Source organism: Macrobrachium nipponense, chromosome 23 (genome assembly GCF_015104395.2).
Source record: "Macrobrachium nipponense isolate FS-2020 chromosome 23, ASM1510439v2, whole genome shotgun sequence".
NCBI classification, from domain to species: domain Eukaryota; kingdom Metazoa; phylum Arthropoda; class Malacostraca; order Decapoda; family Palaemonidae; genus Macrobrachium; species Macrobrachium nipponense.
Window position 1 is genome coordinate 54,482,948 of NC_061090.1, and position 19,907 is coordinate 54,502,854.

Genomic DNA, 19,907 nt, shown 5'->3' on the forward strand with positions numbered 1-19,907 from the left:
TGTTGTTTAGCAGTGGATTAAACGTGACCAAAGCCATTTCTTGGGTCATGGGCATCCTGAGGGCAATTTCATATGTCCAGCAGTGATAAGCCCCCCACAGGTTTGTATCCTTTGTAGGGGGAAGGCATGTACTTTTTCTTACCTATGCAAGGAGTGTGCAGTCTGGTATTCCCTGTAATGGTAGAAGTATTTGCCAGCTTCAGGTTTTTTTTTTTTTTTTTTGTTTTTTTTTTTTTTTTTTTTTTTTTTTTTTTTTTTTTTTTTTCATTCCCATTCTTTGGCCTGTTGTTACTGGCTTCAAATGTTTTTCTTCCCCATTCCTATCCACCTGCCTGTTATTGCTGGCTTCTACAGTTTTTTTTTTTTTTTTATTTATTTTATTCTTCCATTCCAGTCCCTCCACCTGTTATTGCTGGCTTCTTCAGATGGTTTTTTCTTTCCTTCTGCCTGTTACCCCTCTTCAGAGAGTATGCGCTTGAACAGAGAAGTCTGGCCATGCCCTCTCTTTGAAGGAAGACAGCTATTTGTGGTGTGCCATCAACAGCTGTTTCACCCTCCAGTTTGTCTGAATTGGACATTCCAGGTACTAGGAAAATGTTGCCTTGCTAGTCTGTCTTTTGCAGCATTTCTGGACAACCTGGCATAGGAGGAGCTGTCTCCAGCACCTTTCTCTCCTGTTGTGCCATCTCCTATGTCTTCAGCTACCCTAGCTTCCTGACTACCACAAAGGAGGGATCTGTCTGTCACCTTGGTACTTTGTTGTTGAAAACTGACAAGACTCAGGAAAGGGAAGAAACGCTCTGTGTACCTACTTATCATTAATTTTTATCGCCTTCCTCATGCCTGAAATTTCTCCAACATGTAGGGGAGAAGAGGAAGAGGAGTTTAAGGCCTTGCACAAGAAGTCAAGGTAGACTTCTCACATGCGCTCTTGATTCTCAAAGACTGACTTAGTTGGGCTGCTGCATGAGCAGTGGCGATGGTCCTGATGTATGAGCTAGCTGACAGGGCATTGGGTATCCCAAGCTGCTTGTCAGCATGCCGCATGGCTGTGAACAGATAAAACAGATGGTGAGATTTTCTCCTTGAGACATTGCAAATGGGATTCTCAACTGCATCCAGAGTAATAGTTTGTTATTGGCTTCACTGCATCCAGAGCAATGGTTATTATTGGCACCAGTAGGCGATGGCCCTCTGTCATCAGCATAGAAGGTTGGAGGCCTATCAGGTACAGTTTGCATTCGGACATTGGTAACGGCTAACATCTCCCATGCGATTGTGGCATAGCACATCTAAGTGTCTGCGAGGAACGAGCCACTAGCATGGCTTACATCTCCCATGCGATTGTGGCGTAGCCCATCTCGGTGTCTGCAAGGAAACAAGCCACACTAGTGGAGTCTTCCATTACTGTGGTCCTGTATAAGGGCATATCCAAGTATGTAGAATAACTGGGAGGGCAAGATCGAAGGAGGAGGGAAGAGCTGGTGGGCAAAATGCTCTGTCCTGATCCACAGTCCATACTCCATACTAATGCACACTTGGGGCTCATAAAGGGTCTGAGAGGTTCAGCTGCATTAGCTATCTCAGGCAAAAAGTCGGATCATTGGTTCACTAACCATGTGAATGAACAAAGATCCATCAAGTTGTTGGTGTAGGAAAGTCCTTTATTTCTGCTACTTTGTTGGGGTCCACTAAAATGCAGTCTTTCGAGATTCAAAATCAGTAGAGGGAAACACTGGAGGCCAGCAACCACAAACTTGTCCTTGTTAAGTGTCATGCCAAACTTGCAGCACCTTGTCAACATCTCATGGATTTGGCTTAGATGGAAGGAGAAATCATCGTTGAGCAGCAGGATGTCATCCTCTACCTTCACGCAATTCTTCTTGGAAGCAGTTGGCGTCTCCTGTGGCCACAAATCCTATTGGACCTCTGCAAGGTGCATTTGCCAGCACCCTGTGCAGGATACCTTCAGTGGTAAAAAAACTTAGCAATTGAATCAATGCTGTGGATGCTAGGCAAAGGCGAGGGCCTGCCGGGTGTTTTACTTTTCAAGTTCTTGAAGTCAACGGTGATTCGAACACCTTTGTCGTTAGGTACTACGATGAGCGGGCAACTGGCAACACCAATCTGAAGGTTTGTCACTCATGGGGTTAATAATGCCCTGATCTACCAATAACTCGAGCTCTGCTTGACTTGTTTCCTGGAAGACATATGACATCTGGCGAAGTGTATTGATGGTTGTTGGAGAAATTTTGGTCCAGCATCTTTCCTTACTAGTACCATCTTCCTTACTAGTTCTTGAAGTCAACAGTGATTCAAACACCTTTGTCTTTAGGAACAAGTGGGCAACACCAGCCTGAAGGTTTGTCACTGGCAGGCTTAATAATACCTTGATCTACCATGAACTCGAGCTCTGCCTTGACACAGTTCCTGGAAGGCATATACTATCTAGCGAGGTGCATTGATGGTGAAAGGTACAGCATCTTCCTTAAGATGATTGGCAGTCCTTCCATCAGCTTTAGTGTGGCTTTCTTCAGTTCTTCCTGTGAGATCAGCACATCCTTGAACTCTCGTGGAAAGTATTGGCGGTCCATCGGCTTTAGTGTGGCTTTCTTCAGTTCTTTCCTTGGAGAGCGCCACGTCCTTTGAATCTCTTTGTAGAAAGAAGTCTCTGGTTTGACAGGCTCTGAACATGCTCTTGTAGGAATGTGCAGAAGGTCAAGATAATGAGGGTCTATAGCAGACGTCAGCACCTGTCTGGCAGCATCTGAATCTGAATTGTGGATGTGATGTTAACAGAAATTGGCTGTGGTGTCTTGATAGAATAGGGGCTTCTCATCTGATGAGAGCTTGAGTTCTTGCCCGGAGAGGGTGGTGTAGGCTCAGCACTGTAAGTGGCACCTTGTTTGGCTTCCCTCGTCTTCGTCTGGCAGCACTTGTCATAATATCCTTGTGTTGTAGTGAGGGCACTGGACCTGTCTGGCAGAGCTCCTCTGTGCCTTCGAATGCCCCTTGTGGGCGGGCGCGGTTACTGCAGATGTTCAGGGCATGTGGTTACATGCTGGCATGTAACCCTAATGTGATAGTGTGATATGGGTGAGCTGGCACCCTTTCCATGTTTCCTCTGCTTCCTGTAATTTGAGAAGTGGCCTTCCTGGTGGCCTTAGAGGTGCAAACAATATACTAGGCATTGAGTTTCTTGGTCGGTTCTTCATCCCAGATTCCCATGAGGGTAATCGTCTTCATCTGGGTTTGCTCACAAACTGAAGAATTACCAGGACAGACATCTGCTTCCTCCGCATTGTTCTCAAGTCTAATGTAAAAGTCTGAAAAAGACTCCCAGGTGAGCAGCTCCCTTGGACGTTGATTCTCATTGTGAAGACTCTTGATGTGTTCTTGAAGGGCATCCAAGACTTTGTTGACACTTAATCCAGTAATCCCAGATCTGGTGTCTGGGAGTGTGTATCGTGTGTGCTCTAGGATCCTTTGTGTGTCCATGGCAAGACACATCCTCATCTGGATTGATTGTTTCTGTCTGGGTAACTAAGGCAGATCCACCATGAATGCCCCAAAAATGTGAAAAGTTGCATCTGGGGGAAGGGGGGGTGAGTTTTGGGCAATTGTTTTATGTGGAGGGGTACTAACGGGTCGCTGCACCACCCTCTGGTGGCAAGGTAGGAGCTGCAGTTGTTGAAGGAGGTGCACTGGGCTCTCTTGGTTGCTTGCTCTATGAGGGGGGGCCACATTTGCAGTTCTAATGGGGGGATATCATTTGTAGAAAGGTGCTGTAGCAGTCTGCTGCCTGTTGCTGCAAAATTTCTCACACTCTCTCTTTGGTTGCGTCTATCCTCCTTGTCTGATCCAGGCCGGCATGATCCTCAATCCACGAGTAAAAGGAAATCAGCTGATTGGGGTATCATTGTCTGGGGATGAAGAGCAGGTGAGGACTGTGAACGATAGACAGGATCTTGTAACACTGGCTGCTGGGTGCTGTTCACATTCGTCTGAAAACGTTTCAGAATACACTGTGAGGTACTGTTCTATTTACCACCAAAGTCTTAAAAAAACAATTTCATACAATCAACTTACTGTCAGATATATACATAGCTAAGACTCCGTCGTCCTCGACAGAAATTCAAATTTCGCCCGCCACTCCCGCTACAGGTAGGTTCAGGTGTATCTACCAGGCCTGCCCTGGGCGGACAGGACTAGGAACCATTCCCGTTTTCGTACTCAATATATTTTCTGTCGCCCGGTGGTTATCAACATCGTTGCTTGCCTCCTCTTGACTGGAATTCGCTTTTCTTAAGCAATTGAATGCATCCGTTATGTTTGACTTTTTGGTGAAGATACCTGGATCGTTGTTTTTTGGCATTTCGCTACTGTGGACTGGATTTGGACTTGCTTTTTTATTTTTCCTTCAGAATGTCTGATTCAAGTGTTTTGTGTGAGAATGTGTGTGAATGTAGGCTGCAAGGTGAGGATACCGAAAGCTTCGGTTGATCCTCACTCTGTATGTCGCAAATGTAGGGGTTTTGATTGTTCTATTCTAACACTGTCATGAGTGTGAGAGGTTGAATGTTGAGGAATGGAAGAATCTAACTTCTTACTTGAAGAAGTTAGAAAGGGATAGAGTCAGTAAGGGCTGCATCTAAGATGGCGGGTAGTAGTACAAGGCCTATTGAGCCTTTGGATAATTCTAACTCTTCTCTTAATTATGATTCTGTATCAGGACCCTCACTGGCCTTACATTCAGATTCGGCATCGGAAATTGCTGATCTGAAGGCTACGCTTCACAGGATGAGATCAAAAATGGCTACCATGAAAGGTAAGGACTGTGAAAGTGATTTTAGTGAAGTGAGTGTCCCAGTGTTTGTGGAGGGGGGGCGTCTGACCGTCTCTGCGACGCTCCCAGGACTAGACCTCTTCCAAGCTCCAAGCCCAGAGGAGAAGGAAAAGTCGAAAGCCGTACGGAGGTTGTGGAGAATTCCCCCGGTCAGGCGTCCTTCAGCAGGTGCTGTATATAGACAGCCTGCGCAGGACCGCTATCGAAAAAGCGTCCTCAGAGAGTGCTTCTCGCCGTCCGCTTCTCACCCTCTCCTAAAACGAGGGTGGAAGGATTTCGGACTTGTCCAGGTCCCCTGGAAAAGGCACTGTTTTGGATTCAAGCCCAGAACGCTTTTCGGAAGAAGCGCCTCCTTCTATCAAGAAGGCGAAGAGGGTTTTGCCTTCCCATGATGGGGGCAACACGCCTTCGAGGGTCTCCCTCTCCGTTCAAGAAGACGCAGGAGAAGCGTCCAAGAGGATCATTTTGGCGTGCAGGAACAGCTGTCCGCCTTAGTAGGAGTCCTTTCGAAGGATCCTCCTCGTAAGAAAAAGACGTCAGTACTGCCGGTCAAGAAGACCGTCTTCTTCTCCCCACCAGGGAGTGAGGCTCCATGTGAGACGTGAGTCTTTTAACGAACGCAGATAGAGACTCGTGGGAAGATTTTGATTCGCCCAGGCAAGCGCGTCGCGCCAGCCAAGCGCGAGGCGTCCTACAGACAGAAGCGTCCTCTAAGGTTAAAGAGTCAGACAAGCGAGAAACGCATTACAGACCAGAGGATTCTCCCAGATGGGATACGTCTGCCAGATCAGCAACTTCAGCCGAGCGCGAGGTATTAACCAGGCGTGAGCATTCAGCCAAGCGTGAGGCTCCAGACAAGCATCTGTCACGCAAGGATGTGGCACTAGGAAGACGCGAAACTTCAACAAGGCACGAAGCGTCAGTCAGGCGCGAGACTTTTAGAGGCGCGAGGCACCAGTCAGCGGCGAGTAGCGCAGCAGCGCGGAGCAGTCAGGCGCGAGGCGCCAGCCAAGCGCGAAGGATCAGCCAGGCGCGAGGCGCCAGCCAGCCGAGGCGCCAGGCGCCAGCCAGGCGCGATGGCGCCAGCCAGCGCGAGGAGCCAGCCAGCCAACGAGAGCCCAGTCAAGCATAGGAGCTCTACACTCTCTTAGCCCCTCTCTATTAGGAGTTTGTCTCCAGTAGAGAGAGTGGTTGGACAGGAAGACCCGGACGGGAAGTGGGCCTCTCCTACGATCCAATTATGGAAGAGGAATCAGAGGACGAGTCTACACGTAAAGAAGGACTGTCGAACTACAAAGTTTTGACAGCTCTTCCTTCTCAGGAATACGGAGATGCATTGATCCCTGCCGCTCCTCCTTCGCCTCGTTCACTGTTTTCATGCTCGAAGACTCCGAAATCGTCGGCTTTCTTGAAGATGAGACCGACGATTTCTATGAAGAGAGCTCTGCAATCGCTGGATAACTGGATGCTACTAGAAAGAGCTAGTTAGGACAGTCTTTTGCATGCCTCCCCTAGACTTACGGGCAAGAGAGGGATTTGGTACCAGACTGGGGAGAATATGGGTCTCACTCTCCCAGCTTCAGCTGAAAGCTGACTTTTCCAGTCTGGTAGACGCATCCAGGAGACGATAGCCTTCACACGGCTAAGATTACTTGGGGACTTTCAGAGTTGGATCATCTCCTCAATGGGACTATTTTCACATTCTAGAAGTCTTTAACTTTCTAGTATGGTCCCTTGGGGGGATGTCCAAGAAGGCTCATGCCCCTGAAGGGCTAGAAACGGATGTACTCCTGGCAAATTTTTGTCATGTATTGACAAGGCGGTGCAAGACGGCTCAGGGGAAGTTTCTTCCTTATTTGGAGCAGGTCTCTTGAAGAAGAGATCTGTGTTTAGCGCTTTCTTGACGAAAGCAGTGTCGCATTCACAAAGAGCAGCTTTGTTATTCGCCCCTAGATCTGATTTTCTTTTCCCGTCACAGTTGGTGAAGGATATTTCCCGATCTCTGACGGAGAAGCGACTCAGGTCTTCTCCTGCAATCGTCCAGGAAGAAGAGACAGTGATGGTGGGAGAAAAGAAAGTGGCGTCTACTCCTGTTCGGCCCTTTCGAGGTGGCCCTCCCACTAGAGTTTCCGCTAAAAGGAAAACGACCGAGAAGAGAGGTCGAGCCTCGTTCCGCCCCTTTAAAAAGGGGAAAGTGAAGTGGCACTCCTCCAAACACCAGTAGGTGCCAGGCTCCGGGGATTTGCGGAGGCCTGGACTCACATCGACACAGACCCTTGGTCGATGTCGGTTCTTCAGAAGGGATATCTCATTCCTTTCCTGGACAATCCCCTCCCCTGACGTCAACTCCGAGGGAATTGTCCGCCAATACAAGGACCCTGTGTTGAAAGATCTCTTCAACAAATGGTGGATCAGATGTGGGACAAGAGAGCTATAGAACTTGTGCTGGATCAAAGCTCCCCGGGTTTTTACATCGTCTTTTCTTGGTTTGCGAAAGCCTCGGGGGGCTGGAGACCAGTTCTGGATGTCAGCGCTCTGAACAAGTTTGTTCAAAAACAGAAGTTCGCCATGGAAACCTCTGCTTCAGTCCTGGCGGCTCTTCGCCAGGGGGATTGGATGGTGTCTCTGGATCTCCAGGACGCCTATTTTCACGTCCCGATCCATCCTTTCGTCGAAGAAGTACCTCCGTTTCATGACGGGGGGAAGGATCTTCCAATTCAGAGCCTTGTGCTTCGGCCTGTCGACGGCAGCCTCAGGTTTTCACGAACCTTTTGAAAAATGTGGCGAGATACCTTCACCTGAAGGAATCAGTATATCTCTATACCTAGACGACTGGCTTATCAGAGCAAAGTCAGAGGAAACAGTGTTTGGAGGACCTGACTGTGACACTAAACCTAATAAAGACTTTAGGATTACTCGTGAACCTCGAGAAGTCCCAACTGATCCCCAGCCAGAACTTGGTCTATCTGGGGATTCGGATGGATTCTCGGGGTTTTCGAGTATTTCCTTCTCAAGAGACTAGCTAGCGAGAGGTTTAGAAAAAAGTCTCTCTCTTCCTAAGGAAGGAACGGACTTCGGCGATGGGGAATGGTTGAGCCTGTTAGGGACCCTTTCCTCGCTCGAGCAGTTCTTTCATCTAGGAAGACTTCATCTCCGTCCTCTTCAGTTCTTCCTCAGAAGTTCGTGGAACATGAAGACAGGACTCCTCTCGGACTTCTTTCCCATTCCAGATCTGATAAAACGACATCTAGAATGGTGGTTACTCCCACTGAAGGGAAAACAAAGGTACTTCCCTGGAAATACAGAGCCCAAACCTTGTATTGTTTTCCGACGCGTCGGAAAAAGGCTGGGGAGCAACTTTGGGAAAGAGAGAAGTGTCAGGCACTTGGAAGCTCTTCAAGTGTCCTGGCACATAAACTGCAAAGAACTGCTAGGCTGTACACCTAGCTCTAAAGAGCTTCGAACCGCTAGTATTGCAACAAAATAGTACAAGTGAATGCGGACCAAATACAACCGCTCTGGCATACATTCGGAAGCAAGGAGGTACTCCACATCGTATGTCCCCCCTTTACGAACTCACAAGAGAACTGCTGTTGTGGACATCCAAAGGAACATCTCGCCTCTTGACGAGGTTCGTTCAGGGAGTAAGGAACGTACGAGCGGACAGGCTGAGCAGGAGGAACCAGGTCCTTCATACCGAGTGGACCCTCCACTCAGAAGTTTGCCTCAAGCTCTGGTCTCTTTGGGGAACTCCTCATGTCGACCTTTTTGCCACGTTCCTCTCGAGGAGACTGGAAGTCTTCTGTTCAGTAGTAGAAGATCCCAGAGCTCTAGCAGTAGACGCCTTCCTACTAGATTGGTCTCAGGTAGACGTTTACGCATTTCCCCCATTCAAGATTCTAGGACAAGTACTCAGGAAGTTTGTGACTTCAAAGGGGACAAGAATGACCCTGATAGCCCCCTTTTGGCCAGCTCAAGAATGGTTTCCAGAGGTACTGGAGTGGATAGTAGACTTCCCCAGATCCTTCCACAAAAGGAGGGATCTTCTCAGACAGCCACATTCGAGAGGTTTCATCAAAACCTCCCCGCTCTCGCTCTGACTGCCTTTCGACTATCGAAAGACTTGTCAGAGCGAGAGGCTTTTCTAGTAAAGCAGCAAGCTCGATCGCTAGAGCCCGGAGAACTTCCACTATCCGGGTTTACCAATCCAAGTGGGGAAGCTGAGAAGAAGGTGTAAGTCAAAGAAGTTGTCCTCCTCCAGTACCTCTGTAACAGAAATAGCTGATTTTCTGTTATTTCTGAGGGAAGAATCGCAGCTCTCCGTAGCCACGATAAAGCGGGTATAGAAGTATGCTATCGGCCGTCTTAGGAATAGAGGCCTAGATTTGGGAAACAATAAGGATCTGCATGATCTGATTAGGTCGTTTGAGACCAAGAAGTCTAGAATGATTCTTCTCCCCTAACTGGAATCTAGACTTAGTGCTGAAGTTCTTAGCTTCAGAGAGATTTGAACCCCTACATTTGGCCTCGTTTCGTGATATAACGAGAAAATGTTTATTCCTTTTGTCACTGGCAACGGCAAAAAGGGTTAGCGAACTGCACGCCCTAGTGACAAAGTCGGGTTCAATATAGATTCAGCCATCTGTTCCTTCAAGGAATTATTCTTAGCGAAGAATGAAAATCCTTCGAACCCCTCGGCCGAGAAACTTCGAAGTAAAAGGATTATCGGGTCTCGTCGGCAGGGAACCGGAGAGGTCTCTTTGCCCAGTAAGGGCATTAAAGTTTTACTTAAAGAAAAAGGAACAGTTGGGAGGTTCTAGACAAGGCCTGTGGTGCTCAGTGAAGGATCCATCAAGACCTATGTCTAAGAATGCATTAGCCTTTTTTGTCAGGAACGTAATTATGGACGCTCATAAGGCTTGCACGGACGATTCCTTAAAACTCCTGAGAGTAAGAGCTCATGAAGTGAGAGCAGTGGCAACGTCTCTCTCTTTTCAGAGAAATATGTCGCTGAAGAATATCTTGGAAGCGACTATTGGAGATGTATTCTGTGTTTGCGGCTCACTATTTGAAGGACGTGCGTGTGACCTATGAAAAATGTTTTTCATTAGTCCTTTTGGTGTCTGCGGGCACAATCCTGGGTACAGGAGCTTACAACAATCCTTAAATATAGATATGTTCTAGACTTTCTGCTGAACAAGTGCAGTTGTCGCAGCGCAAGCGGCCAGTCACTTCAGTTTCAGTAAGGAAACTCTTGTGATATCTTGTAATAGAAAAATTTTTTTTTTTTTAATTATTGTGTGCTTGTGCATTGTGGTTTGAGTACGGTTGTTGCGAAGAGTTGGGGATAACTCTGAGCAATTTTTAATACTAACATGGTGGTTAGGATCAGGTGGTCGGGATTGATTGTTTGCTCCTTAATAAGGTGTGTTGTCATGTAAGTGGATCAGCACCCATTGACAAAGTCCTTTCAGGCTCTGCCGAGTAAGTGGATAAGACCCCTTCGGCAGACCCACAAGAATTCTTGGCCATAGATCACATCTCGCTAAAGTTTCTGAGTGATGCAGACTACGGGGAAAACACCCACGAAGTCTACCACCATCAGGTAGGAACCAAGGTTTTTAATTTATACCTACAACAGATGTTGTTTACCTGTCTATTCTAGTAGTAGCTGTCTCTTACCCTCCACCGAAGGTGCCAATCAGCTATGTATATATCTGACAGGTAAGTTGATTGTATGAAAATGATATTGTTATAATACAATAAAGTTTCATACATACTTACCTGGCAGATATATACGATTAGGGCCCACCCAGCCTCCCCGCAAGGAGACAGGTGGAAGAGAAAATATATGAGTAGAAAACGGGAATGGTTCCTAGTCCTGCCGCCCAGGCAGGCCGGTAGATCAACCGACCTACCTGTAGCGAGTGGCGCGAAAGAATGAATTTCTGTCGAGGACGACGGAGTCTTAGCTATGTATATATCTGCCAGGTAAGTATGTATGAAACTTTATTGTATTATAACAATATCATTTTAACAAAAAGGTAGTATCAGTATTTGAAGTTCATTGTGTAAAATACTGACACTAGTTAGCTTGTTAGCACAACCTTACACTGCACATATGATAAACTGTACATACCAACAAATAAAGTCCATTGCAGATTGCAGGGACAGAAGCTGGTGTAGGGTCTCCGTTTTTTCCTTTTCTTCAGTTTGCTACAAGTCACTTGCTTCTTGTAATACCTTACTGCAAACCACTTTGGTTGGGGTGAGACGTGAAACAAAAGCTCATCTAAAATGTTAGGTTCTTTATTAAGGTAAGGTAAACAATGCAACAAGGACAACGTATACATGTGAGCATTGGATTTTAATGTGTTTGGTTGCCACTTATCAACATACATGTCATGTAAGGCAAGAATAAAATATACAATGTTTATATATACAAATGGGAGGTTTTCTCTAGAATGACAAAAACATGTTACATATAGATTAGTATCTACAGTGTTCCCCCCGTATTCGCGTTCTCCGGATTCGCGGACTCACACATTCGCGGATTTTTCTTTGGAACCTATCTAGAAATTATTCGCGGACGGACTTGCCCATTCGCGGAATTTTCCAACGAAAATAATCACTAATTATTGTATTTTGATGTTTATTTTCATGACTAAATACATTTTTATGATACAAAAATGATTTACTAATTTTCAAATATTAATTTTTTGATTAATACACGTGCTGTATTAGTAAGTTTAATAGTTTAAATGATATCACATAATAAAAATAATAATTCTCTCTCTCTCTCTCTCTCTCTCTCTCTCTCTCTCTCTCTCTCTCTCTCTCTCTCTCTCTCTCTCTCTCTCTCTCTCTCTCATCTCTCTCTCTCTATCTACTACAAAGGTGTATGTTTTTTTGTATGATAAATAAATGATTTACTATTTTCAAATATTAATATTAATTTTATACAGCAATAATATCAATTCATTAAAGAAAATACCATAGTGAATTAGTAAGATTTTAGCTTATAAATTAAAAAAATTGTGGAAGAATGAAGGAAATCCCAATCAGATTCTTTCTCTAACTCCAGGTACTAAAACTCAGATACATGTATCAAGTTAAGTGACCGGAGGGGGAAGGAGCTGATTTGTTGCTGCCATCATGTGCTCATGAAAATTTCCCCCCCCCCTCTCTCTCTCTCTCTCTCTCTCTCTCTCTCTCTCTCTCTCTCTCTCTCTCTCTCTCTCTCTCTCTCTCTCTTACTGAGATGAGAGATTTTTATGGTACATATATGCGTAATATGTTTATTAATATTTTCAAATAATATAATAATAATAATAATAACTGTAATTACAAAAATCATATGTGAAAGTATTTTACAAATATTCTACTCTCTCTCTCGTCTCTCTCTCTCTCTCTCTCTCTCTCTCTCTCTCTCTCTCTCTCTCTCTCTTAAAGCGATGTATGTTTTTTTTATTATGATTTACTAATTTTCAAATATCAATATTAATGTAAACAGCAATAATATAAATTCATTAAAGAAAATACTAAAGTGAATAGCAAGATTTTTTAGTTTATAAATAAAAAAGAATTATGTAAGAATAAAATAAAATGCATTTAACCCCAGTGTCTTGTTACGTAGCCCAGCTTGGTTGGCTGGGTTCCAACTGTCAAATCCAGTGTTGCCATCTAAAAAAAACGGATCATTGAAATTCTCTCTATCTTTCTTTCTTCTTTTGCTGATATGAGATAATTTCTTTGGTACATGTGTATGTTTATTTTTTAATATTTTTGCATAATAATAATAATAATAATAATAATAATAATAATAATATTATAACTAATCTCAAAATTCACATGTGAATAGTATTTTAAAGAAGTACAATAATCTATCCATTTCACTCTTTTAAATAAGGACAACCCTCCCTCTCTCTCCTCTCTCTCTCTCTCTCTCTCTGCACATCCACCCCCCAGATACTAGCATGCGCTAGTGGTAACTCTTGCCCTCTGTTTGGGCTGGAAGTGTATGTATAATATATCCTTAAGGACATTACTACATTTTATGGTAAATAAAATAATATACAGTACTAGTTTACCAAATAATATTACGTTTAATGAGTTAAACAGTACACTAACATTCTCTCTCTCTCACGTATGTTTTTTATTTATTTTGTTTGTAGTGTAAATAAATGATAACTAATTTTCAAAATAATAATAAGATTAATTAAAAATAGCGATTCCCAGTCGTTTTATCCACTTGGAGGAACATGGGCGGGGGAGTAAATGAGTTTGATATACGAATGGTGGAGTGGAGGAAGCGGAGTCTAGGAGTTATTCTCTCTCTCCCTCTCTCTCTCTCTCTCTCTCTCTCTCCTCTCTCTCTCTCTCTCATCCATTATTATTCTCTCTGTCTCAGAAATAATTCATAATTTCACTCTTGAGGGTCAAATATATGATGTTGCCATTCATTTGGTCTCTCTCTCTCTCTCTCATCTCTCCTCGCTCTCTCTCTCTCTCTCTGTTATTTGCTGTAGGTATATATTTTTAATGGTAAAATGTTTAAGATGACTTTAAAAATGATATTAATATATAACTCAAAGATTAATGCAGTAATAGGTTAGTAATTTTAGGTATATTTTGAAGTAGGATGTTATTAAAGGTATACATTTGGCATCTGAACTTTCAAGATAGGCAGTTATAATCATTTTTAGTGGTGGTTTTAACTATTCGCGGGGTGTCTGGTACACATCCCCGCGAATAAGGGGGGAACACTGTACAACTTTAAACCACCCCTACCAAGAGGGCTTGAGACTCCTGAATTTGCTGAAGGTATGCTCAGAACAGCATTGGTGCTTGAGAGAGGGGAGGACGACATTCCTTGAACAGGATATTATGCCCATCCCGAAGGACTAACACTATCAAGGGTTTCTGCCACAATGCCAAATGGCAGAGGAATGGAATTGTCATCCTCGGCAACTCCCTCTCTCCTTCCCCTTTCCTTGCTTCCTACCAACAACTGGGGAAGGACAACTCCCTGCCCTCATCTTAGCATTGCAACTGGGGAATCTGATCTCAGCTCTCCTAAGAACCATATTTGCCCACGTGTTGGTGTTTTGGCGAATGACACTAGTGGCCTCATGAAGACTGCCCTTTTGTCCCAAGATAAGGTACCTGTTACAGTAGTCTGTTAACCCTTAAACGCCGATTGCACGTATTAAACGTCGACGAAAATAACAATTTGTCGGAAATTGTATTTTCATACATTCACTTACCTGTCAGATATATACATAGCTATAGACTCCGTCGTTCCCGACAGAATTTCAAATTTTCGCGGCACTCGCTACAGGTAGGTCAGGTGATCTACCGCCCTGCTCTGGGTGGCAGGACTAGGAACTATTCCCGTTTTCTAATCAGATTCTCTCTGTCGCCGGCTGTATCAACATTGTTGTTACTTCCTCCTGACTAGAATTCGTTTTTCGCAAAGCTTTTGATCATCTCTCGCTGATATTTGGTGACGTACTTGGATCGTTTGTTTGGCATTCGCTATCGTGACTGTTTTTTGGACTGTTTTTTGGAATTTGTGAATATGTCTGATTCTAGTGTTAGTTTCAGAGTGTGTGTGAATGAGGGCTGTAAGGTGAGGATTCCGAAAGCTTCGGTAGATCCTCACACTATTTGTAGGGGGTGTAGAATGGTTGAATGTTCGATTGAGAATACGTGTAACGAGTGTGAGAAACTGAGTGCACAAGAGTGGAAGAATCTAACTTCTTACTTGAAGAAGTTAGAGAAAAGATAGAGAGAGGAAGGCGGCTTATAAAACCCGCAGAATGTCTGCCTCTCATGATTTACTATCTAGCTCTGTAGCTTCTTCCTATGATAATCATGACCATTCTGTTTCAGCAGCCCTTCACAAATTGCTAATCCCTCTAGTTCTGCTTCGGAAATAGCAGACTTAGAGCTTCCCTTCAGAAAATGCAGGAAAAAGTCGCAGCATTGGAAGGTAAGGAAAGTGAATGTGGTATGATATTAGTGTCCCCAGTGTAGTGGAGGGGGCGTCTGGTCGTCTCTGCGACGCTCCCAAGGCCTAGACCTCTTCCAAGCTCCCTGGCCCGGAGGAGAAGGAAAGTCGAAAGCCGTACGGGGGTTGTGGGAGAATCCCCAACGATCAGGCGTCCCTTCGGCAGAATCGATCGTATCGACTGCCAAGGACCGCTATAGAAAAGCGTCCCTTCGAGAGTGCTTTTCGTCGTCTAGTTCGCCTTCTCCGAGAAGAGGATGGAAGGAGTCGAATCTTTCCCGTCCTTTGAAGAGGAGTATGAAGAGCATGAGCTCAATTCGAGTCCCGAGCGCTTCTCGGAAGGAGGAGCGCCTTCGGTAATAAAGAAGGCGAGAATACATTCAGACTCTGGGTCTGGAAGGGATCCTAGAGCGCCTTCCAGATACTCCCTCTCCTAATTCGGAGATTCCTCAACCAGGAAAATTTTGAAGAATATGCAAGAGCAATTAGCCTTGTTAGTAGGAACTCGTTATAAGGAGCCTACTCTAAGAAGGATGATAGGCTTCCTATTAAAAGATCTAAATACCTATCTCCTGTCGCGCGACGCATCCTTCAGGGGAGTTGTCGCACAGGCGCCATCTCTGGGGGGAGCGGTGCGCTAGACAGGAGAGAAGTAAGAAAGGAAGTTACTCCTGTCAAGAGTAGGGCGCCAACAGAAGCCAGGCTCCGAGTAGGCGCAACGAGCCAGTACAACATTCAAGATCTTCAATCAAGCGCCAAGAGTTAGCTGAAGAAGGAAGATCCTGTTAGGAGTAGAGCGCTTGTGAGACGGAAAGCGCCTACTGGAATCAAATACTCCTACTAAACATCAGACGCATGCTAAGGATCAGGAGTATTTGGAACGACGTGCTCCTACCAGACGCCAGGAGTCGTCGGGCCTAGATACTCCTCCCAGGCGCAGGAGTATTCTGAACTGAATACTCCTCCCAGGCGCCAGGAGTATTCCGAAGCTTATACTCCTACCAGGCGCCAGGAGTACTCTGGACTTAATACTCCTCCCAGGCGCCAGGAGTATTCCGAAGCTTATACTCCTCCCGGCGCCAGGAGTATTCTGGACTTAATACTCATACCACGCGCCAGGAGTATTCTGAACAAAAATGCGCCTACTAGAAGCCAGGAGTATTCGAGGCGCTCTGCGCCTGCCAAGCGCCAGGAGTATTCCAAACACGTTACTCCTCCCAGGCGAGGTACTCCTGCTGTACACCAGGCGCATTCCTCGTATGAAGAGCCTGACACTCGTAAGAGAGTAAGAGAAGAGTCAGAAGAAAGAAGGGAGCCTTCTCCTTCCGAGCCTATCAACCCAGAAGATGCCTCGGAGGACGAAATGAAGGAAGGATCTTCGAATTATAAAGTTCTTTCGTCCCCTTCTATTGGAGGAATATGGAGACTCTTGACGCCAGCTGCTCCCCCTTCTCCACGCTCTCTGTTTTCGAGCACGAAAACACACAAGTCTTCCTCTTTCCTTAAAATGAAGCCTGCTATATCTATGAGGAGGGCTCTACAATCTCTGACTCCTGGTTCAAGAAGAAGAAGGAGTTAGGAAGGACGGTCTTTGTATGCCTCCCCCTAAACTTACAGGGAGGAGAGGCATTTGGTACGAAAACGGGAGAGAATATGGGATTGTCTCTGTCTGTTTCAGCTGAATCAGACTTCTCGAGTTTGGTGGATTCGTCGAGAAGGCAGCCTTGAATGCAGCGAAGGTAACATGGGGGCTTTCGGAAACGGACCACCTTATCAAGGGACTTTTTCACACTTAGAAGTTTTTAACTTCTTAGATTGGTCTCTTGGGGTTCTGGCCAAGAAATCTCAGGAAAAGAACAACTCGACCCAGAAACCCATAAATAGCATCCTCGCCTGCATTGATAAGGCTGTTCAGGATGGATCGCTGAGGTATGCTCCCTCTTTGGTGCATGGAGTTTTAAAGAAGAGGCGGTTCACAGTGCTTTCCTCACGAGGCTGTCTCTCCTTCGCAGAGAGCCGCCTTATTGTTTGCGCCTCTCTCTGAACACCTTTTTCCCTCGCAGTTGGTGAAGGATATCGCGCATTCTCTAACTGAAAAGGCCACCCAGGATCTCCTTAGACAATCCTCAAGGAAAGAATAGGCCTGTGGCTAGTGAGGAAAAGAAAGTGGCTCGCCCAGCTCAGCAACAGCCCTTTCGAGGAGGTCTTCCAACTAGATCGATCGCCAGAAGGAAGTCAACCGATAAGAGGGCAGTCTTCCTTCCGTCCCGCCCTTTAAGAAAGGGAAGTGAGAATTCTGTCCTCCGACACCCGTAGGAGCCAGGCTACATTCTTTTGCGAAAGCCTGGGAAGACATAGGAGCGAACACTTGGAACGATGTCGATTATCAAGAAGGGTATCGCATCCCACCTTCACGGACATTCCTCCCTTGACAACATCTCCGAGGGAATTGTCCGCCAGATACAGGGACCCTGTTCTGAGGGATACTCTTCGTTCAGGATGGTGGAACAGATGTGGGCACAAAAGAGCAATAGAACTTGTGCTGGATTGCAACTCCCCGGGGTTTTACAATCGCTTGTTTCTTGTAACAAAAGCCTCGGGGGGATGGAGACCGGTACTGGACGTAAGTGCGCTGAACAAATTCGTCGAACAACAGAAGTTCAGCATGGAAACGTCTGCCTCAGTCCTTGCAGCACTGCGACAAGGGGATTGGATGGTGTCCTAGACCTTCAGGACGCATACTTCCACATCCCGATCCACCCCATTCGTCGAGGAAGGTACCTTCGATTTATGTTCGAAGGAATACAAATTATCAGGTTCAGGGCCCTGTGTTTCGGCCTGTCCACGGCTCCTCAAGTCTTCACAGACGTGATGAAAAATGTAGCAAGGCACTTACATTTGAAAGGGATAAATGTCTCCCTGTACCTGGACGACTGGCTCATCAGAGCCAGTCTCAAAAGCAGTGTTTGGAGGACCTGTTAATAACACTGGAATTGACAAAATCTTTGGGATTGATCGTGAACCTCGAGAAGTCTCAGATGATCCCCAGCCAGAACGTGGTTTATCTCTGGGGATTCAGATGGATTCTCGGGGTTTTCGAGTTTTTCCATCTCAAGAGAGAATAAAGAAAGGCTGTGCCACAGTATCGAACTTTCTAGGGAAAGAGCGCACTTCAGCGAGGGAATGGCTGAGCCTTCTGGGAACCCTTTCCTCGCTCGAACAGTTTCTTCTCCTAGGAAGATTACATCTTCGACCGCTTTCAGTTCTTCCTAAGAAGAAGTTGGAGTTGGAAGACAGGTCAGCTCTCGACACGTTTCCAATCTCGGAAGAAATAAAACATCATTTGAAGTGGTGGTTGATTCCATTAAGGGAAAACAAAGGAGTGTCCCTGCAAGTACGGAACCCAAGCCTGACATGTTTTCAGACGCCTCGGAGGCGGGCTGGGTGCAACATTGGATCCAAAGAAGTGTCAGGCACCTGGTCGGCAGAACAGGTGTCATGGCACATAAATTGCAAAGAGCTCTTAGCAATTCACCTGGCGCTAAGAGCTTCGAACACTTAGTCAGAGGCAAAGTCGTGCCAGATAAATTCAGACAATACGACAGCTCTGGCTTATGTCAAGAAGCAAGGAGGGACGCACACTTTTGCTCTGTACGAGCTGGCAAGGGATCTACTGATTTGGGCGAACCAAAGGAAGGTAGTTCTTCTAACAAGGTTTGTTCAAGGGAGGAGGAAAGTGAGAGCGGACAGATTGAGCAGGAGATTCCAGGTCCTTCCCACAGAATGGACACTCCACTCAGAAGTCTGTCAGAGCCTTTGGCTCCTTTTGGGGGAAGCCTCAAATAGATCTTTTCGCCACATTCCTCTCCAAAAGGATAGCAAACATTTTGTGCCCTGGTGGAGGATCCCGGCTTATGCAACAGACGCCTTTCTCCTGGACTGGTCAGGGATAGACGTTTACGCTTTTCCCCCGTTCAAGATACTGGGGGAAGTAGTCAGAAAATTCGTGGCATCCGAAGGAACCAAGATGACTCTGATCGCTCCGTATTGGCCAGCTCAAATTTGGTTCACAGAGGTGATGGAATGGACAGTGGACTTCCCCAGATCTCTTCCAAACAGAATAGATCTGCTCAAACAACCCCACTTCGCGAGGTACCATCAAAATCTACCGCTCTTGCTCTGACTGCCTTTCGACTATCGAAAGACTTGTCAGAGCGAGAGGGTTTTCTCGCCAGGCAGCAAACGCAATTGCTAGAGCCCGCAGATCATCTACTAGGCGAGTGTACCAATCGAAGTGGGAAGTTTTCAGAAACTGGTGTAGGTCGAAGAAGCTGTCCTCTTCCAGTACCTCTGTGACCGAAATTGCAGATTTCCTTCTGTTTCTTAGACAAAAGTCGCATCTCTCGGTACCGACTATTAAGGGGTAGGAGTATGCTTTCAGCAGTCTTTAGAACAGAGGATTAGATCTAACGAATGATAAGGATTTGCACGCCACCTCATTCGTTCCTTCGAAACATCTAAATCACTTGAACCTAAGGTTCCAAGCTGGAACTTAGATGTGGTTCTTAAATTTCTATCATCAGATGAATTCGAACCACTTCACACTGCTTCGTTTCGTAACATCACTAGAAAGTGTTTGTTTCTGATGTCTCTTGCAACGGCAAAAGAATCAGTGAGTTGCACGCCCTTGAATCAAGAGTTGGCTTCAAAGGAGACTCTGCAATTTGTTCATTTCAGTCCTTTTTCTGGCCAAAAATGAAAACCCTTCGAATCCCTGGCCCAGGAGCTTCGAAGTGAAAGACTTTCTAGTTTGGTGGGCAGAGAGGCAGAAAGATCCCTTTGCCCAGTTAGAGCTCTAAAATTTTTATCTGGACAGGAAGAAGCAGTTGTTGGGGTTCGCATAAAGGTCTTTGGTGCTCAGTGAAAGACCCCAAGAGAGCAATGTCCAAGAACGCATTAGCCTTCTTTTGTTAGAAGTGTTATCACAGAAGTTCATAAGAATTGTCCAGATGATTCTTTTAATCTTTTAAGAGTGAGAGCCCACGAAGT

The 19,907-nt window shown here is 45.6% G+C and overlaps 1 protein-coding gene and 1 long non-coding RNA gene across 4 annotated transcripts in view; one reads left to right on the forward strand and one right to left on the reverse strand.

Moving 5' to 3' along the window:
• LOC135201000 (uncharacterized) overlaps nucleotides 1-19,907 on the forward strand; it is a 123,367-nt gene that overhangs the window by 53,108 nt on the left and 50,352 nt on the right. The window lies entirely within an intron of this gene.
• LOC135200988 (mitochondrial ribonuclease P catalytic subunit-like) overlaps nucleotides 1-19,907 on the reverse strand; it is a 144,558-nt gene that overhangs the window by 52,133 nt on the left and 72,518 nt on the right. The window lies entirely within an intron of this gene.